The sequence below is a fragment of the Platalea leucorodia genome, assembly GCF_965183815.1.
Source record: "Platalea leucorodia genome assembly, chromosome: 3".
Lineage (NCBI taxonomy): Eukaryota > Metazoa > Chordata > Aves > Pelecaniformes > Threskiornithidae > Platalea > Platalea leucorodia.
In genome coordinates, this window is record NC_138825.1 from 41,154,647 (window position 1) to 41,176,846 (window position 22,200).

General features: G+C 40.9%; 1 protein-coding gene across 1 annotated transcript in view; it reads left to right on the plus strand.

The window, feature by feature from the left end:
* Positions 1-13,749: 13,749 nt before the first annotated feature.
* Positions 13,750-22,200, plus strand: part of AKT3 (AKT serine/threonine kinase 3) — a gene marked incomplete at its 3' end in the record, with an annotated part of 150,693 nt that continues 142,242 nt past the window's right edge. The window contains exon 1 of the mRNA XM_082306169.1: positions 13,750-13,887. The remainder of the gene's footprint in view (positions 13,888-22,200) is intronic.

Below are 22,200 nucleotides of genomic sequence, written 5' to 3' on the forward strand. Positions count from 1 at the left end.
TCTGCATTTCCATGCCATTCTCTGTATCAGAGCTCAGGAAGAATGGTCGAATTGCTCAGAAAACCTTGCTGGGGAATTGATGTCTTTTTCATGGATAACTAAATGGCATTTTTTTTTAACCTACCTTTAATTTGATTTTTCTTATCCACTAACCTAATTAAAATGAATAACATGGTATAAATTAAACTTGTATTACTCCACTACCTCAAATTTCAGGGAGAATGTATGAGTAAAATCTCCCTTCCACAGCCCCTGAGAGGTAATTTATTTAGAATGCCTTCTTCACTTCTTACTGTGTTTTTTAAATTATATTAAGCTCACATACAAACAGACAAGGCATAGTTCTTGAACCAGTGAAAATCGGGACTACTGAAGACAATGCAGTATGTCAACGTTAAAATGTCAGGAAATACTTTAAATTACAAAGTAATATGAAGATACTTTTACCAGAATTATGGTTTAAGAAAAAGCGTGTATACATTATAATCACAAATTAGGGATAGAATCGTCACCAAAAGGAATGATTTTACAGGAGAAAAAAAAATTACTAAAAATATTTCTTCAGAAGTTCTTTCTCATTTAATTACTGTTTTGGACACCTGATTCAAGAGACTGTATAAAGGAAGAATGAATTTAATCAACAAGCAATTCTCTAGGTACTTCATCAAGAAGAGCAGTTAACAAAGTGGAAAGACATTTCTGAACTGGAAGACACAAGAGTTCATTATGAGAGTAAGCATAATCAGGCCAAAGTGCAATTAAAAGAACGTTCATGATAATTGGAAACACAGAAAACAAGAATTACAAGATTTTCAGAAGGCAGTGAAACAAATGTATATGATCTATTTGAAGAATGGCTTCTTAAATACAGAATTTAAACTAAAATACTAACAAAGACTACACCAAAGACTTCTTGCAAGCATGCCTAAACCAGGCACGTGAGCTTGAAAATGAAATTTAAAAATATTCTTGTTGATTTTAGCGGTTCCAGAAAATTTTACTGCCCTTATGAGTACTTCTCAGATCACCTTCTCCACTGCATATGTTGATGATCTTTACAAAGGACCACTGAATTCGGTACCACAAATGAAATGTAGTTTTGCAAATGTATAGAGGTTCAAAAAGTACCTGGAGCTTCAAAAGAATGAACAGAATAAAACAATATAATCCCTCTCTGGGGATCTCCTTCAGGAGCACACCTTGTGGACAGGAGATGAATCCACCCAGAAACTGGTCCCTTTCAGCCAGGGCCAACTTTCCCATAGCTGTAGGGATATTTAAAAATGGACAACTGGTGATCAGCAAGTTCATTAGCCACTTAACTGTGAAAGGGAGATATGGACTAAAATAATCACAAAATCACCACAGAGAGGTGTTGAAATCCTATTGCAGATGTATTCATTTGACTTCCCAATGAATCTCCTATCCCAGATACTAGACTTCAATTAAGACTTGGACTTAGTGTTTGAAGGTTGAGAAATAGCGCTCACAGATTATACTTAGATGATGATGCAATTCAGTTTCCTGGGTTGCAAGGTAAAGATTTAAGTCAGTATTATTTAAGATTGTTAAGACAAAGCTCAGGTGTTTGCATCTGTGCCTTTTAGTGCCAGCAGCAACAGCTACATCTATTTTTTTGTTGTTTCCTGGAGAAATCTCTTAGGTTATGATATACTTCCTTGTTTATAAAATGAAACAGATTTCCACTAGAAGATAAAAAGACACTGAATGTTACTCATAAAGCTTGTGCTGCTCCACTCCTAGGAAATTAAAAATATTGTTACCAGATGTTCCATGTGGTCCCATGTGCTGAAGCTGGGGAAACTTATGTCTACACTTCATTTACTGTTTGAGAAGCCAGATGCAGCGAAGACAATGGTGCTTACAAGTATAAAGTGGCACTCTGAAGAGCTCTGCTGCTCCACTGCCCTCTAAACTTGAGGGCATCAAAATTTCATAGGTTTTAGCCTGGATTCATAAGGCTATCAAGTTGTCATATGTTGTCTTTGTCTGTTCATCTTCCAGTTCTTCCTAATAACTTTTGAATCCATTATCCTATTCCAGTCAGATTTGGCAGGGATATAGAAATCTCAGAAGTATTATGTTTCTACAAACTTTGTGAAAATTTGTAGCTAGGCAGGGAGGAGAAACACAAATAAATGCTTCCTTACCCCCTCCAAGGGAAAAAACCTTGAATTAAATAATTCAATAACTGAATTAAATAATTATCTGTCACATTCTGTTTCTGAGCTGAAAATATATTCGTATCAACTTTACAGTTTGCACAACCTCATCTAAAGGCCCATTTAGTTCAAATGTAGTTCTTATGAAAAACTGCCATCTGTCTTGTGGACCTGTACAAACATTGTTTACTGTCATTCCCAGTTTTCTGACTTCTTTCCATTCAATTGCTGCAAGATTTGAATTTCTTTGGAGCACAGGTGATTAAACATTTGGGAAGCATCTTGCATATAGTGGGAAATACTGAAAGGAATTAAGAATAACAGGATTATCACATATTCTAATCTAGAGTGACAATGCTTTATCGTCAGTATAGGGCTCTTCTCTAACAATTGACTTTTTTCTTTCGCACTGCAAGAAAAAAAGGACATTTATTTTGGTGTGATATAATCAAGATGTAAGTAGCACAGCACTAAAACATTATTTCCTGCTGGATCAGCATTCTTTATTATCAAATTATTCCTTAAAATTTGAAGAAATTTCTGTGGACTTGCAAGTAGAAGCAAGACAATATTCACCTTGTGTAACTTTATACACCCAAATTACATTTCTGAATTAAAAACCAAATCTGCTGAGACCACCCACAAAGCGAATGGAGACAGGCAGGTTCTTCTAGAAGGTGATTCAGGGCAGGGCTCCATTAACAACACAGAAACCCTCCGGGAATTCTTCTTCTAACTAGTATCATAACTTAGACTTCTAAATATGCAGTTGGGAAGTTTAATCCAGAGTGGAGATCTGAAATCCATTTTCATCTTATTCCCATGGTTATCTGTAACCCTATAGACAGGCTCAAGAGTTATCATAGTAATTCTGCATTGCAACCCTTTTGGAACAAATAAACCCACCAATGGTTGCAAGGACTGGGACAGCGGAAAAAAACATTTGAATTTTCACCTATAGCCTATGCAGAACTAAGCCCAGGCCTTTAGTATGATTTGGAAAGTTTTTCTAGCTTCATTCACCACTGGAAAGTGGGAAATAAAAAGCTGTGGGAGTGGCAAGCTCATTTGCATAGAATTGATTTGTACAAATGAAGGATAGTGAGGAATAAATAAAGTGACAACAAGATGAATGATGAAAATTCTATGAAACTGCAGCCCAGGTGAGGTCTATTAGTAGTGCTATGTTTCATAGATGATTCAAAGCAATCAGCTTATAACTTGCTTCAAGAAGATAAGAACAACAGTGTTAAGTACATTTACTCTTCTCTTTTAAGATGAGCGTAATATTTTAAAGTACTACTGTGCAGTAAGAGCCATGAGTTATTTAAACATTTCTGTAGGGTTTTAAACATTCTGATGAATCATTTATAATTATCTATGATTAAAACATCACTGTCAAATAGATAACCCCAATGAAAAAATATGGTACAAAGCACTTTCTCAACTCACAATATCTTTCTTTTTTGTGTGCTAAAAAGTAAAAAGGTTTTACTATAATTACAATCCCATACTAATGATTCATAAGGAGATACTATAGTTGGAGCGCATATTGATAGCCAGCCCTGTTGGCTAGTGAAGGGAGATAATGTTTCATGTTCATTTGAAATTTCAGCTTAAGGCTGTACCAAAAATGTTTTTCAGATCCAAAAGGGAAAAAAGTGAAAAGACTTCCAGAAATAAATCCTACGTAATAGAAAAATATCAACCGTATGTGCATTTCCGGTTTGTAGATTAAGTTACAAGGTTAGCAATCAGATTTTGACTCCCTAAATATTCTCAAAGTATAATCTTCTTCTGTTCTTCCCCCCCCAAACTGTTGTGTAGCATTGCTACGTGCAGTAGAGTGAGCTGTCTTATTCAACTCAGAAAAGACTGGATTTGGTTTGTGAGTAAAATGACATTTAACACTCCAGTACTGTCATGTACTAGTGTAAAGCACAGGGCAGAAGCATAGGATCTTTCCTAGAATTGATATTTATCTAAGCGGTCTCAGTTTCTTGAAGTTTTCATTAAAATTTATGGTAAGTCAAGTAAGGACAACTTTTCTGATCATTTTCAGCCTGGCAACTAAGGAAATTCTTCCACTGTCCATCTGTACACCCATCTACCTCCCTGCCTGTCCTTTCTCTTCCAATAACTTTTTATCTATGTTCCTTCTTCCAAACAAGTTTCAAAGAGAGGGGAAAGTCTCAGAGAGAGTAAATTCCTAAAATTCTCATGAAAACTGGCCACTGAGTAGAGGAGCTCTCTACTGTCAGTGTTTTCTATATGGCAGAGCCTGAAATATTAACTGGAGGAATCACAGTGGTCTCGGGCACATAGGGAGGACTTGGTGTATTTTTGAAGAGGTGAGATTTTAGGAATCTGCAAGGCAGCTGGAGTAAAGAAGTGTAACGATGTGGGAAATAGGACAGAATTAAGCTGTAAAGAATCCCAGCTTCTTCAGTTCCACTACTCATGGGACATCCTATTTTTTGATTTCTATTTATCTATATTTAACAGCCAATATTTGTCTTCCAATCACTATACTGGGGTTCAAAGGAAAAAACCCCAACTGTTCACAAGCTCGGGTTTTAGGACCAGAAAAGATTACTGTGATCACCAATCTGGACTGCTGAATTAGTGCAAACCTCAGAATTTTCCTAATTTCTTGATCAAGACCATAATTTCAGGTGAGCTGAACAAGGGTATTGAATTGTGATATAAAGTAACAGAGAATCTAGCACACATTGCTTAAATTCCAATTTAATATTGTTCCAAAATTTAATGCTCCTCGCTACTAAAGCTATACTTCTGTTTGGAGTTTGTCTCCTCTCAGTTTTCATTCACAAGATTTTCCCAAAGTCCCATAAAAAAGACCTTTGCCTTTATATGCTGAATTATAGAGTACTCCATAGAGTACTCTAATTACTCTACCATAATTTATTACACAGAAAAAACATTTTACATGGTACAAAATCTTAATTCTTCCTTTCTTAAAGAGATCAGACTGTAATCTTTCACTGTAAAGTACGATTTCAACATCAGGTCATTAATTTTTAAATTCTTTTTAATTCTCTCAGCAACTTTTAAAATGGGAGCACTGGCTGGACATAGTATTCTAGTACTGCTTTAATTAATATGGTAATAACCCACGTATCTAAAATTATTAAAATTAATACTTAGAGTTCACTAACATTAATTCACCCCGAGCAGCTTATTGTGTTACTTTCATTTCAATCCAGATGTCATGTAAATAAATATGTTGTATTCTCGGTGGCCTCAATGTAGATTCACCTGTTAAGGATATATTAAAACTATTTCAAAATTCCTTGCAGTTATTTTGGATAAGAAAATTGCTTTTTGAAAGGAGCTGAAGACTGGTTCTATGAAGACAACATACTGACAGCTTACTAAAAAGTTCACCCTTGAATCATCTATAATAATAGCTTTTTCTTGGTTTACAAGATGGATAGATTATAGAATGAGGCAAGTTATGAATTCCTTACAATAGTAATAAGAATTCTTATCTGTTGTTCTGAAAGGGGAATTGCCAAGAGTTTTTAACTTAACAACCAACCAATAATGTTTTTGACAGAAGGAACAGTTACAGAGATAACATAAAACTCTGAATTCTAACCAGTAAATCCAAACCTCTACCTGAAGGAAGATATCACAAAACACATACAAACACACGTGTAACAAAACAAGACATGAAAATCAAATGCAGAATTTCGCAGTGCCTCCTGTAGAAAAGCAAGACCATGGAAGAGGAATTTCTTTTAGGCCATCATGAGCTGATCGGAGAGACATTCTGAGAGTTCACTCACAATTTTCAAAGTCCACTAATATCACCATGGATCACCCGTTTGCAAGCAGCAACGGGCGGGGCTTCAAAATTTATCCTTTAGCTTTAGTAAGTGAAGACCTTGTTTTCCTAGTGCTATTTTGTTTTCTTCCTAATTCCTACTTCATTTGTAAAATGTTATTTTATCATAATATTTTTTGCTTGCTTCTTTTTTCCACTTCTGTGGTATAAATTCCATAACTTCTGTTGGGTGGAGTTCTGCTGTCTTCAAATTGGCGTCCAGTTTATAAAACTGCTATAAAAATGAAATCTGAAATAAATTAATTATTTGCCTGCTGTCTAAATCTAATAGGCAGCAAGCTACTCTACAATACTGCATTTTAATATACTTAAAGAACATTCATTGTTTTAATGTTAACCTGAAATAAATTACTACATGAAATCCTAACTGTTTAGAATGACAATGACTTTAAAAACAATACAGGAGATATTTCAATTTTTACATTTTGTGTGATAACGGGCTTAAAACAATTCAGGGGAAGGGGACAATTTTGTTACAAAAGATTAGATCCTTCCCATGGTTATGTATATGCCATTCTCACAGAAGTCGAGGACATAATCTTGACCCAAGAGTGTCAACAGGAAGTCAGAGGATTAATTAGCTAGGAAAACAAAAGCAAATTCTTATAAGAAGAAAATTTCAGAGACAGAATTGTTAAGGATAGTACTTAGGACATTAAGATAATGAATGTCTTTTCTAGAAAACACACAACGTTCTTGTTACAGCCATTATAATCTTAACCACCATTTTATAACATTTACCTAAAGTTTATTTTAAGAGAAGCCTTGTTTTTAACAATCATCTTAAATCCTAGTAAACTGAAGAATTAATTAGCAAGCATGGAGGATCAGCAAACTAATGCTTTAGTCTGTTAAACCATCTGCTCAGGAGCACCCTGTTCAAATCTTGGCATTAGGAGAGGATGGGTGAATACTTTTGTCTCTTGCACTTAGTTACAACTTGCCATTCTTTGCTAATGCACATTTTTTTTCCTTCAGCTCATGGTAAATAAAGTTATAAAGGGGTCGATAATTGGTCAGGTTTCTGTTACCATGAAGTTTTACTAAACAGATTGCTAACAAATTTGGCAGAAAAATCTTACTGTAGCTATTCCTCTTATTTCATACCAGATTCCTGTATACAATAGGTGCGTAGGAAGGGACAGATTCCGCATTATCTTTTGTTAGCTTTGCCTTGTACAAAGTAGATCTATGTTCAGTTAAACCAGCCAAACTAGTGTACGGTAACTGAAGTCTTCAAGGCAATCTGTCCTTCAGTTTTGAAGACTATTAATGAATACTCCATTAATATTTTAGTACCTCGTTATATTTCATTATTAACAAGAACATAGTTATCAGATCTGAGGAGGTCCTTGTTATTGCAACCCCAATCTGTCTTCATTTTCTAAACTTTCATGCTAATTCTTTGATTTCCTGTCACAGCTTAGTTTCCAGAAAATGCAGGTACTTTCTGACACATAATGGATCAAGGGCAGCATTTGGCAATGAGAGTAGCCAACAGTCTAGTCTAGTGGAATACTTTTATTGTTGACACTAAAACAATTTCCTTGTACTTCAGCCACTCTTGTACAGATTGAAAAGATGGAAGGCTATCTCAACTAAAAATCAAGTGATTGATACAGTAGGGAAGCCGTCCAGCAAATCACACTGTGAAGTCTGCATGGTGACGAGGGGCACAGGAAGGTGCTCCGAGTAACACACTCAAAGCGTAAGGTGCACTGTACCGCTGATAACCCAATTATTTGCCAAAGACAGAGGAACGTTCTAAATAAAGGCAACAACCTGGACTCAGCCTGGCAATAGATGGCTTCCCCTCTCTCCATCAGCAGCCAGCTTTTCTCCTCAGCTGTTTCTTCAGGCAGCCGTGACCCTCTCAGGACCACGTGGGGAGAACTTCCCTAGTCACAAAACCTCTGGAGAGAAGACATTTGTTTAAAATTCTGTCCCTCTCTCCATTGAGCTTTATACTCCTTGATTTTGCTCATGCATTACAGACCTGATCCTCCTAACTAGCCTCAACTGGCATTTTCTCATTGACTTCAATTAAGTGAGACCAGGACACAGATAAGGTTCTGTGTGAGAAATCACTGTATGCTGGTAATTGCAGAATTTTATTCAAAGACATATTTTATCTGTGTTGATGAAGTTAAAATAGGATAGGAAAGAGAGAGAGAAAAAAGCTCAGGCAGAAAGGCTGGCATTTTATTTTTTTTCGGGTTGCTTCTGTAGTATATTGACCTCCCTCAGATAAATCTGTGCACCATGGAAACTATTTTCTCACTGAGGAAAAATTTCCAAGTTCAGCTGAAGGCCTATACATCAAGTTAAGCATATAGCTAAACTGTGCAACTGTGTAATCTTACTGCCCTCTTCCCATCCTTCCCTCCCGTTGTTTGTCATCCTTACTGTCATATCTGGTTTCAAAGCAGGGTAAGGTCATTGGGGTAGGGCATGTGCCTTCCTCTGTGTTTGTAGAGCTCCAGTGCGTGGGAGCACGGGAAAGAAGGGGCAGGAAAACACTTTTTTAGATCGTCAGAGGATAAATAATAAAGCAATAATAACATGCTGTAAAATAAATGCTATCAACTGATATTTACACAGCCTTTTATCTAAAGTCTCTAGTGTCTTCAGCATAATTATAGTGCTGCTCAGCAAAATATAGGTGGACAGAATAATAATTCCTTTATTGCTATCTTGCTTTACTGCCTATTCACAGATAGCCTACACCCTGCAAGTCTAAAATACTAACAATATGAGTCTATATATTAGTACCTTCTGTAAGCACTGATGAACTGTGACCATCTGTGGAAAGGAGCTTTCTATGTTCAGACAATTTTTCCAGTATAGGTAGGAGCCACCCAGCAACATGGGTCAGCTCAGCCAGCCGCTGACAGCTGATGTTGAAGCAGTTTCATGGAACTGGTGGAATGTTTAGCAAAACACAGCCTGCGGAGGCAAAATCTAGTGTCCAGGTTGTTTTTTTCCTCAACATATCATAGACATCCAGGGACATGGAGTGGGATATCACCCTCTGAGACAGCCTCAGAGGCAGAAGTGCGAAAAAGAAATTAACTGAGACTCAAAGAGAGCAAAGACAAAGGAGAAAGGGATTAAAGCAATAAAGTTAGTTAGAAGTGAATGTGACAGAAAGGGAAAAAAAAAGAGCACTGTAAAATCCAACTGACCACGAGTGAGTTCTGTTTCCGCCCAGTGTCCAGTGGATTGCAACATCCCCTGCCCACGTTTTTCCTACGTGGCTTATCTGAATTCTACAGCCTTACAATGAGCTCTTTCTTCTTGTGAGGAATCCGATTGCCAGGAGAGACGACTACAATTTGGATGGCAGCGGTTAAAGTCCTGAAGTGTCTGTGTGCCTATGACAACACAGAGAATCCAGAGTGACAGCTCAACATAAGCTGAACACATTCACCCCTTATAGCAGCTGAACTTAAGCTCACTAATAGACATGTTTCAGCTTTTTAAGCACTATGCACATATGTAACACTTAAGCCACGACTTTTGCAGGCAACACCTTAGCTTCACTATAACAAAATGTATAATATATATTTTAAGCACCACTTTATGTAGGGCAAATTTCGTTGCTCTCCTGTCAGTCAGTTTCTACTGATATTTGTGCCTGCTTTTCAAAGAATAACAAGGCAGACAGTAATGCGGGGTTTAAAACCAGAGATTGTCATCTGACCTACTGTCCTTTTAACGTTAGGTTTGTTTGTTTTTTTTTTTTAAATTGCTACACTTCAAGTTAATTTTTTTTTAAATGCATTCTTGCATGGAAACAAGCTTATTAGCTGACATGAGGAACAAGGAATGAAATTAAACTGAAGGCGATGCAATCCGTACAGGCAGAGAGAACCAGTGTTCTGCAGGCAGAATCTTCGCTTCTCCTATTTAACTATTTATTTTCAGCATGTGTATCTCTGTAGTCTTAGACTACTCTGGTAGTGATAACACTTCACATAAACATGTTAAGTGAAACAGGGGGTGCATCCTTTTTTGCCTTAGAATGGACAGAATTTATAGAGATTATGTGTAGGTTTTCCCTTTGGTTTCTGTTCTGTTGAAATCACGATTACAAGTGATCACATAAAAGTTTATCAGCCTGCTCGGTGGTGCCAGTTTAGATGACAAGGAATGGGGTTTATTGTTTGTTTCATGATTCTGTATTTGGAACATGTAACATCAGATGTTCCCATTTTCTCCTGAATTTACACGCAGTCCTATTGTCCTTCTCATGTGAATTGCAATACTTTCTTCATTAGCATATGTTGTTAATATGTTCATTAAATTCATGTCACACTGTAATTAATCTGAAAATGATGTCATTTCTGCAGAACCTACAACCTCATTATGTTCACAGTATGTACATCACAGCCATGTTATTTCTGAAAGAGTTATGCCACTATTTGCTTATTAATCAAGGGGTCATTTCTGCCCAATTTACAGTGATTAACTCTTTACAAGAAATCATTCTGAAGCCTTGGAGTGAGATACTAAGCAGTAAAATGATTATATGCTTTAAGAAAAAAAATAAAAGCTGTTGCACAGTAGCATTTATTTATATAGCACATTTAATAATCCCTACAAAAAATGACAGGTTAGATTCAGCACATCGAGGTCAATCTATAAGGCTGAGCAGCATCAAAAACTTAGGAGTAGCTAGTAACTATGAATTTCCAAACACAGCAATGATATTTGATTTCTGAGGAGTAAGATGATGGTGAATCTGATTTTAAAGTCATATTGAGCAAAAAAAATGATTTGACCGTGAATAGTTGTCCATATTGTCTAGATAAAATTATCCTAATTTAGTATTGCTAAAAAATACATGTTTAGTCTCCAGATCAGTATGACAGATTTCAGCCCACTGTTTCTTTTTCAGCAATTTGTAACAAAATAAAAATGTAGAAAACTATCTTTTCTTGTAGATAAATGTTATCCTCTCTAATAAAAATATTTTTACCTCAGTGCATTTTTTTTTTCCTTTTTAGATGTACACAAATGTGCTTTTATGTCAGATTTTCCAGGGTGATTTACACCAAGTATCTATTTATAAATTTAAGCAAACTTGCTGTCATCAGAAAAGAAGTATCTCATAGGTGGCTTTTTGAAAATTAGGAGAAATAAACTAAGACGATCAACTATACAAACGTACTGATAAGAAATTTGCGATTGTTAGTGGCAGGGATTAACATATAGCAGGAATGCAACATAAATTCCCGGTCTGACTGATCTCAAAGACCGCAACTTTCTATGGGCCTACATTTCACACTCAACATTTGGCACCTGAACAGCTGATTGCCAGTCTAGCAGCTACTGCCCATGTGGATTTCATGCTGCCTCAGGTTCTGGGTCCTTGGTAGGAACTGCAGCAAAGAGAAGGCACATTCCAAGAACCACACCTTTAGTTTTTCAGGAGCAGCATAGCAACGACGACCAAAGGAGACATTAGTGAATAAATGTTATTTTAATAATTGATACTGTGGCTCTATGTAAATATTTATAGTTGATAAGATACTCGCTTACTCACTTTAGTAAAGTGTTTCTGAGAAAGAGGAAGACCGAATGGTAAATTCTGGGAAAGGAAGTAATGCTCTGCAAGGTACTTTTAAACTTCTTCAAAAAGATGCGTTAATCAAATACATAATAAATTTTGCTTTTCTTCAGAATTAAGGGGACGGAGAGCTTAGGCTGCAGCCTGCCAGTAAGAACAGTGCCGCAAAGAAACTTTGCAGTTCTGGGAGGAAACTCGGCAGATTTATGAATGGGATTACTGGTGTGGTTGCCTGCCACAGCAGGGAAAGGATTCACTGCCCCCGGAGGCAACTTTCCAGTCCTGTGCCAACTCATATGATCATTTAGATCCTCTAAGAACTCTCTCTGAAGCCCTGTAGCGGCACAGGGAAAAGGGGGACTGATGTTTCAAATGGTTGTAGAGGAAGGTGGGATGTGAAAGGAAGGAAAACTTAAAAACCAAATAAGGGGTGCATTCTAAAGAAACATTTTTGTTTTCTTTCATTTTTTAAACGCAATTTTGATGAATGTCTTCATGTCCAGTTTTAGAATAAATTCTGTACTGATGGAATACAAATACAGTGCAAATAATTTTATTTCAAGCAATCAGAAATGTCCATTTCCCCTTTGCAGTAACAGGTTGTGACACAAGTCAGTGTCAACTGCAAGTATGATAGATGCAGTTATGCAGAAAATGAACCTGTGAGTATTATTTAAACCACGAGGGACAGAGAGCATACTTATCTGCGCTAAACTCGTGTGTGTGCCCACAGACCCACAGCCACTTAGCCACAAGGCGAACCTCGAGGGCGCCGTGCCTGTGAGCCTGCCCCCGCGGCTGGGGCGGCGGGGTGGCGCCCGGCGGGAGCCGGGGCCGGGGCCGGGGCCGGGGCCGGGGCCGGGGCCGCAGCAGCGCGCAGGCCCCGCACCCCCGACCTGCGCCGCCCCCGGGGCGCCCCCGCCGCGCAAGCGGGGTGCCGCGCTCGGCGCCCCGCGGCACCCTTGCCCTCAAGCGCTTCTGTAGGGCTTGTGGCCCGTGTCAGAGGGTCAGGGGCCGGTGGGCGGCGGGGTACGGTTTCTCTAGATGTTTGTTTACCCGCGGGGCTAACTCAGAAGTCTGCAGGTAGTGTGACAATCTTGAGGCCGGTGCATCCACTAAACACTTCAAGAAGGGATGAATTGCAGCTCCCTGCTGTGTGACCGGTAGTTTTGTTCCTGCAAGAGTTTGCGGAGCTGAGCGGACCGCTGCGCGCACCGGGGCGAGGTGAGGGAGTACGTAAAGGCACGAGTGCGAGAACAAAGGAAATAAAACTCGGGCGGTAACGCAGGGGTCTGGCAGGGAGAGGGGCTGCCGCCAGCCCCAGCGGGAAGCGGGGCAGCGGCAGGCGGGTCTCTGCTCCGCAGGGGCAGCCCCGGCCCCGCGTCCCCCTGCCCTGCCCCGCCCGGGGCCGGACCCCCGCGGCTGCTCCCCGGCCGCAGGCGGGCGGTCTCCCGGCCGGGCGGCCACCGCCCGCCGCCACCGGCCTCAGCCTAAAGGAAAAGACCCAGGCGCGGCGCGGTGCAGCGCCCGGTGCCGGCGGGCGCCGCTGCCTGCATCCATCCTCCCGCTCCCACCCGCGGCCGGGCGGCGGGGCGGGACGGGACGGGACGGGACACGCCGCCCCGCTGGGCTCGGCTCTCGCCCCTGGCTGCCGGGCCGCCTCCGCCGCTCCCCCGCTCCCGCCGCCGGCCCCCGCCTCCCCCCCCCCCCCCCCCTCACCTCAGCCGCCCCCCTCTGTCTGGCTCCCCCCGCTCTGTCTGGCGGCCCCCCCGTCCCCGCCGCGCTTCTCGCGAGAGCTGGGGATGCCGCTGCCGCCGCCGCCGCCGCCGCCGCCGCGGAGGGGGAGACACTCGGGGGGAGCCAGTGACGTCGGGAGTTTTCCTGAAAGTCAATAACGAGCCCGGCGGAGGCGGCGGGAGGAGCCGAGAGCGGGGCCCGGGCGGCTCCGGGGTGAGTGCGCCGGGGGGAGCCGCCGCCGCCGCCCTCCTGACCCCGCGCATCGATGCTGCGGCCGCGCTGCCCGCCCGGGCGCCTCCCTGCGTAGCGGGGCGCGCAGCTCCATGTAGCCGCCGCCGCCAGCGCCCTGGGGCCGGAGCCGCCTCCTCCCGCCCCCGCGGAGAACACCGGCCGCCAGGGACCGCCGAGCCCGGCGGGGGGACAGGGGAGGAGGCAGCGGCGCCCTCCCTCCCCTTCTCCCCCCGGAGCCGCCGCCGCCCTCCGGCTCCGCAGCAGCGCCCGCGGCGCCGCCGCCGCCTCTGCAGGTACGGGGCGGGAGGGGCCGGGCGGCGGCGGCGGCGGCGGCGGGGCGCTTGGGCGGCGGCGCGCGAGGGGATGCGGGGCGGGGGGGGGGCGGCGGCGCTGCGCGGCCGGGGGCGGCGGGGAGCGCGGGGCGGGGGCGCCCGTGGCCTAGCGCCGCCGGCGGGGCGGGGGGGGGGGGTTCGCCCTCCCGGCGGCGCGGGGGGGGGGAAGCGTTTCGGCGGGGAGATGTTATGTAACGGGGGGGGGGGGGGGGGGAGGACAGGGGCAGGGCAGGGCGCGCGCCCGGGGGCGCTGCCTGCGCGGGCGCGGGGCCGGCGGTTCCCACGCGGCGGCCCCTCCCCGCCGGGTGCGCGCGCCAACCACCCCCCCCTCCCGCCGCCGCCCGCCGCGGCCGTGCGCGCGCGGTGGGCGCCCGTGGGGCGGGGCGGCGGCGCGGGGCGGCGGCGCGGGGCGCGGGGCAGGTTGCCCCCGCGGGGAAGTTCTGAGCGCGCGGGCGCGGCGCTGCCAGCAGCAGGGCGGCCGGCGGGCCGCGGGCGCAGCGCCGCGCTCAAGTGATGCTGCCGCCGCTGCTGCCGGCGGCGGCTCCGGCTGCAAGTAAACAAACCGGCCCCCCCGCCCCCCCGCCCCGGCCATCATGGAGGCCGCGGCCCACATGCGAAAGTTGAGGCGCAGCCGGCTGCAGGGGCTACCGGCCGCTTTACCGCGGGGAGCCCGGGCCGGGCCGGGCCTGCGGCGGGGTCTGCCCGCAGGCACCGGGGGGCGGGGGGGTCCCGGCAGGTGCCGGTGCCGGGCGGGGAACACCCAAGGCTCCGGCGCGGTGAGGCGGGGGCAGCACACGTGTCCGCCCGCACCCCAAATGCGGGGGGGTGCAGCGGGGGTGCCTGCGTACGCAGGCATCCAGAAGCACCGCGCATACGTGATGCGGGTCTGTTTTGACAGGTCAGTACAGCGCCTCTGAGCAAAAAGTTACTGGATCACAGCGTTATATGTTGTAGTTTAAATGCAAATGACCGTGATGTAACGAGCAGTAACAGGCTTATAGGCTGCTTGGTTGCTTTATGTGAGCTGTGCTTCTTAGTTTACTTTTGGATGGGAATGTAAGAGGCATGAAATAGCCAGTGCTGTTTTCTTCCACGATCTCCCATGATACGTTATTTAAAAGGTGTCTGTAAAAAAAAAATTTAAAAAAAAATCTTATTTTCTTACATCTGAAAAGGAATAAACAATTTAATCTCTTTTGACCTTTATTCTAAATTTTTTTTCTTTAATGTAGTTATTAGCTGATGGCTACATCTTCTCATCGTTTTTGTGAAAATGTGTCTCAGGCTTGACTCACTTAGTCTCTGTTTAAGAGTTTTGTTACAAAAATTATGATATACCTGATACCTGCATTGCCAGCTTTTTTCAGTACTGATGAAACTTCTCATCTCTTCTGCTAATGTTTGTTTAGTTTTCCCTAAAACTTCGCTAAGAGGCAAACATGGTTCCCCACATTTTGTGTATAGAGGCCTTTATTCCTCAAGGCAAGGAACATGCAAATAAGTAGATCTAAACTTCTGACAAGTAACATTTTAAGCACGATCTCTTGTTTCTGCCAGTTTTTGCATAGGCCAGTTCTGGCTGTTCGGCACTGGAGTATGGAAAGAGTGTACATGAGATAGGGAAGGAAGCTTATTTTGGCTTTTAAAGTAAGTGTACTACTTAAGAAGATTCTGTTTGTAGGACTGTGTGGTTTTTTTTTGACAGGAGCCTTTAAGTTGACCCCAATATCTTTAATTGGATTGGATTGCTAATTATAGTCCACGTGGACATATTTTGGTTGGATGCAACCAGTAAGTCAAGTTCAAATAAGGGCCAAAGAAAAACTGCAGAGATAAGAAAATGTCTCTGTTTCCTAGAAGGCTACACGTAATATTTGAATAACTCATTTTTTCTCTAATGTACCTGCGTGGTGTGTGCATATACACAGGTCATATTAACAAGACTGTTTTGTTTTAGACAGTTTGTTCTATGGTGTATCCCTACTTACTCCAACTAGGTTTGAACGAATTCAGTAGTCTGCTTAGTTTCATAAATAGGTTCATAGACAGCAGTATTTCAGTGTCTTATCCCCTCATTTGTTTTGCGTTTTGGGGAAAGATGATGTGTTGTTAAGCAAAATGCTGCCATTCTATGGGAAGTTGATGAGAATTCAGACAGGTACTAGTTTTGATTTTGCCCCGGTTGAAGTAGATACAGTTTCAAGGACTGCATGGCATTAATTTGCACTAGAAAACATTGACTTTTTGACACTGTAACAAATGCTTTGTGAAAGGGAAAATAGTTTGGTGGGTTTTTTTAAGCTTACCCCAAGAACACTACTAGTGCTTTGCTATTGTTTGTAACCTGAGCTTCTGTTTGCAAGATGTTACCAGAAACCATATCTTGACTTCCGACTACAGTTTGAACCAGCATGTGTCTGAAGTTTGTATAATAACTAAAAGATCCTCCAGACTACTTGGAATTTGTCTGGCACTGACTGATTGAGTGTTCTTTCACTTTCTGGGTGCACATTTTCCCAGTTTAAAGAGACCTATTGAATAATCATTTCTATACCCAAGAAGCATGATTTCCTAAATAACTTTGAAATACTCAATTGTTTTGGAAGGTATGATGCCATTACTACAGTGGTTCATGTTAAAATACATTTAAAATCTCTGTGCCATTCTTAGTATAAAGAAGGTACAGTTTCTTATAACCGTGTTTGGTTATCGTTTTATTTTGTGCTGTTAATGCAACAGGGGAGGTGGACTTGATGAGATGGTAGCCTAGCTTTCCTTCAGTTTTGCAACAGCACCAATATTCTTTGGCATCTTTTATGGCTTGGGCATACTACTAATTTTAATTGACACTGGAGAGTGGAAGGACATTGAAATGCACTGAGTGAAAACTTTGTTGTACCATACTTCCATTTTGATATGGATAATGCATAAATGAAATTATTTGCTTTAAAAGTAATGCACCATACTGTAGTATGTTTTGTAGGTATGTTAGTTGTCTATGTACCAAAAGCCCTCTGTTCTCTTTTTCCCAACTAATAAAATAAACATTCTATTCAAAATTTGCAGTACTCCCTTTGCAAACAACAGCAATAATTCAAAACGAGGGGGATAGTTAAAAGTGTGCACCCATGAGTTCGTTTAACATTAAAATGTTGCTTTTATTTTCAGTGTTTGCATGAAATTTACAACCCATTTATTGTTTTAAGTTGTCTTCTATAAAAGATTGCCAACTTAAGTGCCCTTTAAAATTATTCTAGAATATTAGATTAATCCGTGTCATCTCAGGTTCTCATTCTGTTAGGATATGCCTAATAAGAATACTGTGGAGGGGGGAGGGGATACTTTCTAGCACAGCATGTACTTCAGGGAGTTTTGCATTGCTTGTGAGGAAAGGTGTGTTTTCAGTGAGAATCTTTCTTGTCAACCAGTACCTCTCCTCTTGGTTGTACGGAAGAGACTCTCCCAGTATTGCAGGGTCTCCTTGGTAAATGTGTTGCACTAGTTACTCTTCTTTGCAACAAGTTGGTGTGATACAGAAAAGACTCTTTTCTAAAGATAAGTTACATAGTAAAGGGAAAAGCTGATTCAAAGTGTTTAAAAAAAACAAACAAACTGTTAAAGCCAGAGAAACAAAAAACTACTGGCAAATAATAAAACATTGAATGTGAAAGTTGACTTTTTATGGTTTTACATAGTGTAAAAAGTAATCTTTAAAGTTTTGGTGTATATTTTCGTCTTGACTAATTGTATGAACAATATTCTGGGCTACCTGTATGAAGAGAAGAATTTATAAATGAAGCTTATTTAGACAAATCACTAATATATACTAATAAAAAGATTGCAGAAAATACAAGGCTGTAGTAGTCGATTATTTGGCATTTTGTCCTTGTTCCATAGCTCTAGAGCAACGTTAAGTATGGGCATTCAGGTAGTTTTGATGCATGCCATAGATTTCAAATGGATTCTTTTTCCCTTTATTATTTTAAAGGTGTTGTTCAGGCGTAGTAGGAAGCTGTGGCAAAGTTAATACTTCTAAAAAAATCCCCCTGGGATTGAATATCATTAAATGTTGCTGTCAAGGAGAGTAAGCATTTTTAGCTTGTGTATATGAAGATGCTTACTTTTGGTCACTTTAAATGTTTCTCTGATTTTTGATACTATTTGTGTCAACACTTATAATGTTTAGATTAAATAACTTAATATATGTTGAGTCCGTCTTGACCAATCCTCTTTTTCCATGTATTTCTATGTGTGTCTAGGTGTGAGTCATACTGATCAAAAATAGCATTAAGAACAAGTCGTTGCCCTGTGATTTTTTTTTTTTTTTTTCTCTGTAATATCTTGACTAAAGAACAGTAGTAATTTTTAAATTGCCTTAATAATGCAACTGGGACCTCAGTATTTCATATGCATGTCTGAATGACTTGGCAGCATGGTTTGTCAGGCTTCCCTGCCTTGTCCTTGTGGTAAACTTACTTGAGTGCCTCCTATAGCAGGAGCAGAGATGAAGACCCTGCTTCAGCTGCATGGAGATCAATGGAGGTCTTACCACTACCTTTTTGTGGGTGTGGAATGGCAGTGCCCAACAGTCAAAACCTTGTTGTACAGCTGATTCAGCACCAGAGAATTAATACAGTATTTCTCAGTTGAGACCCAGCAATCTAACAATTTCTACCAACATACATAATTTTTTTTCCCAAAGCATTTAGGCTGCTTCTCAAGATACGTGATCAGTGCAGCTTGCCTTGCGAGATTTTCTTAAAATTATTATTTCTTTTTCTAAATGTATCGATAGACTTTGAGGCAGAGAGTTAAGGTTGTATGCATGAGTTTCATGTAATCTGGCTTTTCGTACAACATTTGCCAAAGACCTTCATCTCGTGAGCTCTGCATCTAGCCGTAAATGTGTGTAAGCAATAGCATACCTTTGAAAAACACACAATCTTCGTTTAAGGTTGTAGAGAACTCCTGTCCTTAGGAAATTGTGATCTCAAGTTGGTGAGAATAATGCTTTTTGAAGGTGAACAAGAAGATCCAAAGGTTTTAGGTTAGAAGCTGATTATGTTCTAGTCATATTGCAGTGTCAGAATTTGACAGTAGGTTCAGCATTCTTTGATTGCTTTGTGGGAAGGAATCACAAAGCTCATTCCTATTGTTGCAAGGCAATTCAGAATTTAATTTGTTCAATATCCAGATAATAACTAAATTCTACTATAAGAGTTTAAAAGAAAGCTACTTGGTAGACATGTCATTGAACTTTTTCCATCTTTTATATTAATAGTTTGAGAACACATTTTTATCTTGGTACTTTCCTTTTCTTGTTACTCATGGCACTTCACATATTTCTGTTTTTTTATTATCTTCAACAGTGTGCTTGGTGTTTTATACACAGTACGATGTTGTGCTGCAGGAAGGTTACTATCATACAAATAATTAAATATATGAATGTAATGAAACTTTATTTTGTATCTCCTGAAGATATCTTTTAAAATCCCTCATCTCAGAATGAATAGGAATTTCTAGGTTCTTTGAGCTTTTGAAAATTAGATTACCTTTTTCAGAGTATTCTAGACACAGAAAGCCAATTTTAGTTTGTTTTAAAAATATGGAACTTGGGTTTAATTTTGCTTGTTTGTTTGAGTCATTACTAAACTATTTTTTTAAAGGGTAAAGGAACTTTGTCTTAAGAAGGCAAGAATTAGTATTCCTGCATTAATCCTCAGCAAGTTAAATAATAATAATAAATAAATAATAAATAAAAAGTTATTACATGTATTTTAAAGTGCTGAGTGGAATAACATTATCATAGTTGTGATACTCAGCTCAGCTAATCCTTGATTTGACTTGCTTTAAGTCCCAAAACTCTCCCAAGTTCATTGCCTCTGACTTTTTTTTTTGATACGTAACTTTAGCCCTCCCTTCACCTTTTCTACTTTAAATGTGTTCTTTGGTTAAATTTTAGACCTATAATATGTTTTATCACTCTGCTGCTGTCTGGTTTTGAGTTATTGTTTTATGTGGTTGGGGGGGGCAAAAAGGATTTAAAGCCTTTTTGTCAATAAACACAATGAAAAACAATGGGTTGTTAATGTTTCACGTGGGATTCTAAAGAAACAATTTAGTTACATTTAGAAACTTCCTTTATACCTTGGTAAACAAAGGCAAGGGTGGCTTTGTTCACCTTACTTTAATTATACCTTTGTCCCTTAAAATAACTTTCTTTGTCATTATAATAGGAAAAGAAATACTGAGTGATCGTTTCTTTCCTGATAAACTTATTCGGTTGCAGAATCTAAATAAAACATCTAACTTGTATATTAATATTCCAGTGTGCCTGTAGTCTCCTACCTAGGCTTATCTGAGCATGTATTAGTTATGTGCAGCTTTTTCACATACTGAAAGTGAAAATAGAACACTGAAAATATTAAGGCACAAAGCATACGCGTAAGCGTGCTTTAAAAAGAGCTATTTATCTTTCCCAAAGTATGTTGTTTTTCCTTACCACAAGGTGTAGGCAGTGCCATTTTCGTGTTATCCCCCTCATTATTCCAAGTCAAGGGTTATGAAAGAAAGTTGCTAGGAGTAGATTTTTCATACTGATATTCTTAAAGACTTTGAGGATTTTAGTATGAAATACAGTTTAAAAAATATTTGCAGTGCCTATGATGGAGATATCTTGGAATTTTTTACATTTGTTTTAAAATTTGTAAAGTATGAACTTTTCTACTTGGAAAGTATTTAGAGGTATCTTTAAGTGTCTTAATTGCTTGTACATAATGATTACCATTTTATAAATTTAGGACCTGTTGTCTTTGGATAGTCCTGTTTTTTTGATTTCTTTGTCTTCTCAAACCAGTTCATGTTTTGTTTTGTGTTTGTTTGGAGTGTTGTTTTTTGTTTTTTTCCTTTTAAATCGACTCTAGTAAGTTGAACAAGTACTATCTGCCTGCAGGTTCCTTTTAATCAATCTAAGCAGTGATAGTATTTAAATCAGTCAGTCCTTCTGAGACTGTAAAAAGGGACATAATCCATTCTGCTGTGTTTGAAGTATAACCAAAATTCCAGAATAGGTAGTTTGTAAAAGCCTGTATAAATACTCTATACTTTTTAGATAAAGCACTCAACTGAATGTGATTCTTCCATTAGCAATATAGGCTAATTTGATTTAGTAGGTTTTGTAGCAATCTCTGTTCTGCAACATAGTCTTTTGTGTAATTTTTGATGATGTGCAATATATCCTCTAATTGTTTGACCAGACTTTTAGATAACAACTTTGGTAGGGGAAGAGGATATGCATGCATTTTTAATCTAAATAAAACTTTGATCTCAGCTTCCAATCCTAAAGACAACTCTGTTTTTAGTTTAGAGCCTTATCTTTTGAATTCCTTGCTCTGTGATTGCAACCAGCACTGGAGACAGTTACAGCCTGTTTGGTTGTCTTGGAGGATTCAAACTCAGATTTGAGAAAACCTCTTAAGAGCTTGATCTGCTACAAAAAAAGCCCCCAAAGCAGGAAAACAATCCTGTGTGTGTTGGAAGCCACTAGAGGATGACTGAGAGCTGCTTTTTTTGGTAGTGCGTGTTTTGTGTGTGCATGCACAAAATGTTTTCAGTTACCTTTCCGAGAAATAAGGAGATAGAGATGATGAGATGTGGCTCTGCTTATGTTGAGGACTAAAGAATCTCAATGAGTCAGGCCAATGAATCAGAAAGATTCATTTGCTGGTTTTTTCCCCAAAACATTTTATTAAACAAATGATTACTTGTAGAAAGGGAAAATGGTAGTTCCCTTCTATATTAAGAGAATAAGGTTGGATGAATCACTAAGTCGATAGTGCTACAAGAAGTTATAGGGATCGTTGCTGGAAGCGCTGAAACTGATCGTGTTGGTATTCTCTCTGGTACCTTGAGTTGGTAAATGTGAGAGTATCTGTTTTTTCTCAGCTCCAAAATTGTTGAAAGTAGGAGCCTGTGTTTATGAAAGTTCTTACAACAGAGACCTGAATCATACAATTTACACTGAATTTATGGGCACTGTCTTCTTTACTCAGCTGTCTCTTGTCACGGGGAAAATGGGAGGATGCCCAGATTCCAAGGGAGTGTTGTCTGTTCTTATGAATCTTGACGATCATTCACTTACACATACCGGTTGTTAAGTGTAGACCTGAACCACTGTTTTTAGTCCTTCTGCTTGGAAGGAATTTCTTTCCTTCTCCCCATCCAGCGGGTCTGTGGAGGTATCTGACTGCTGGGATGGGCATGAGAGCCTTCTTT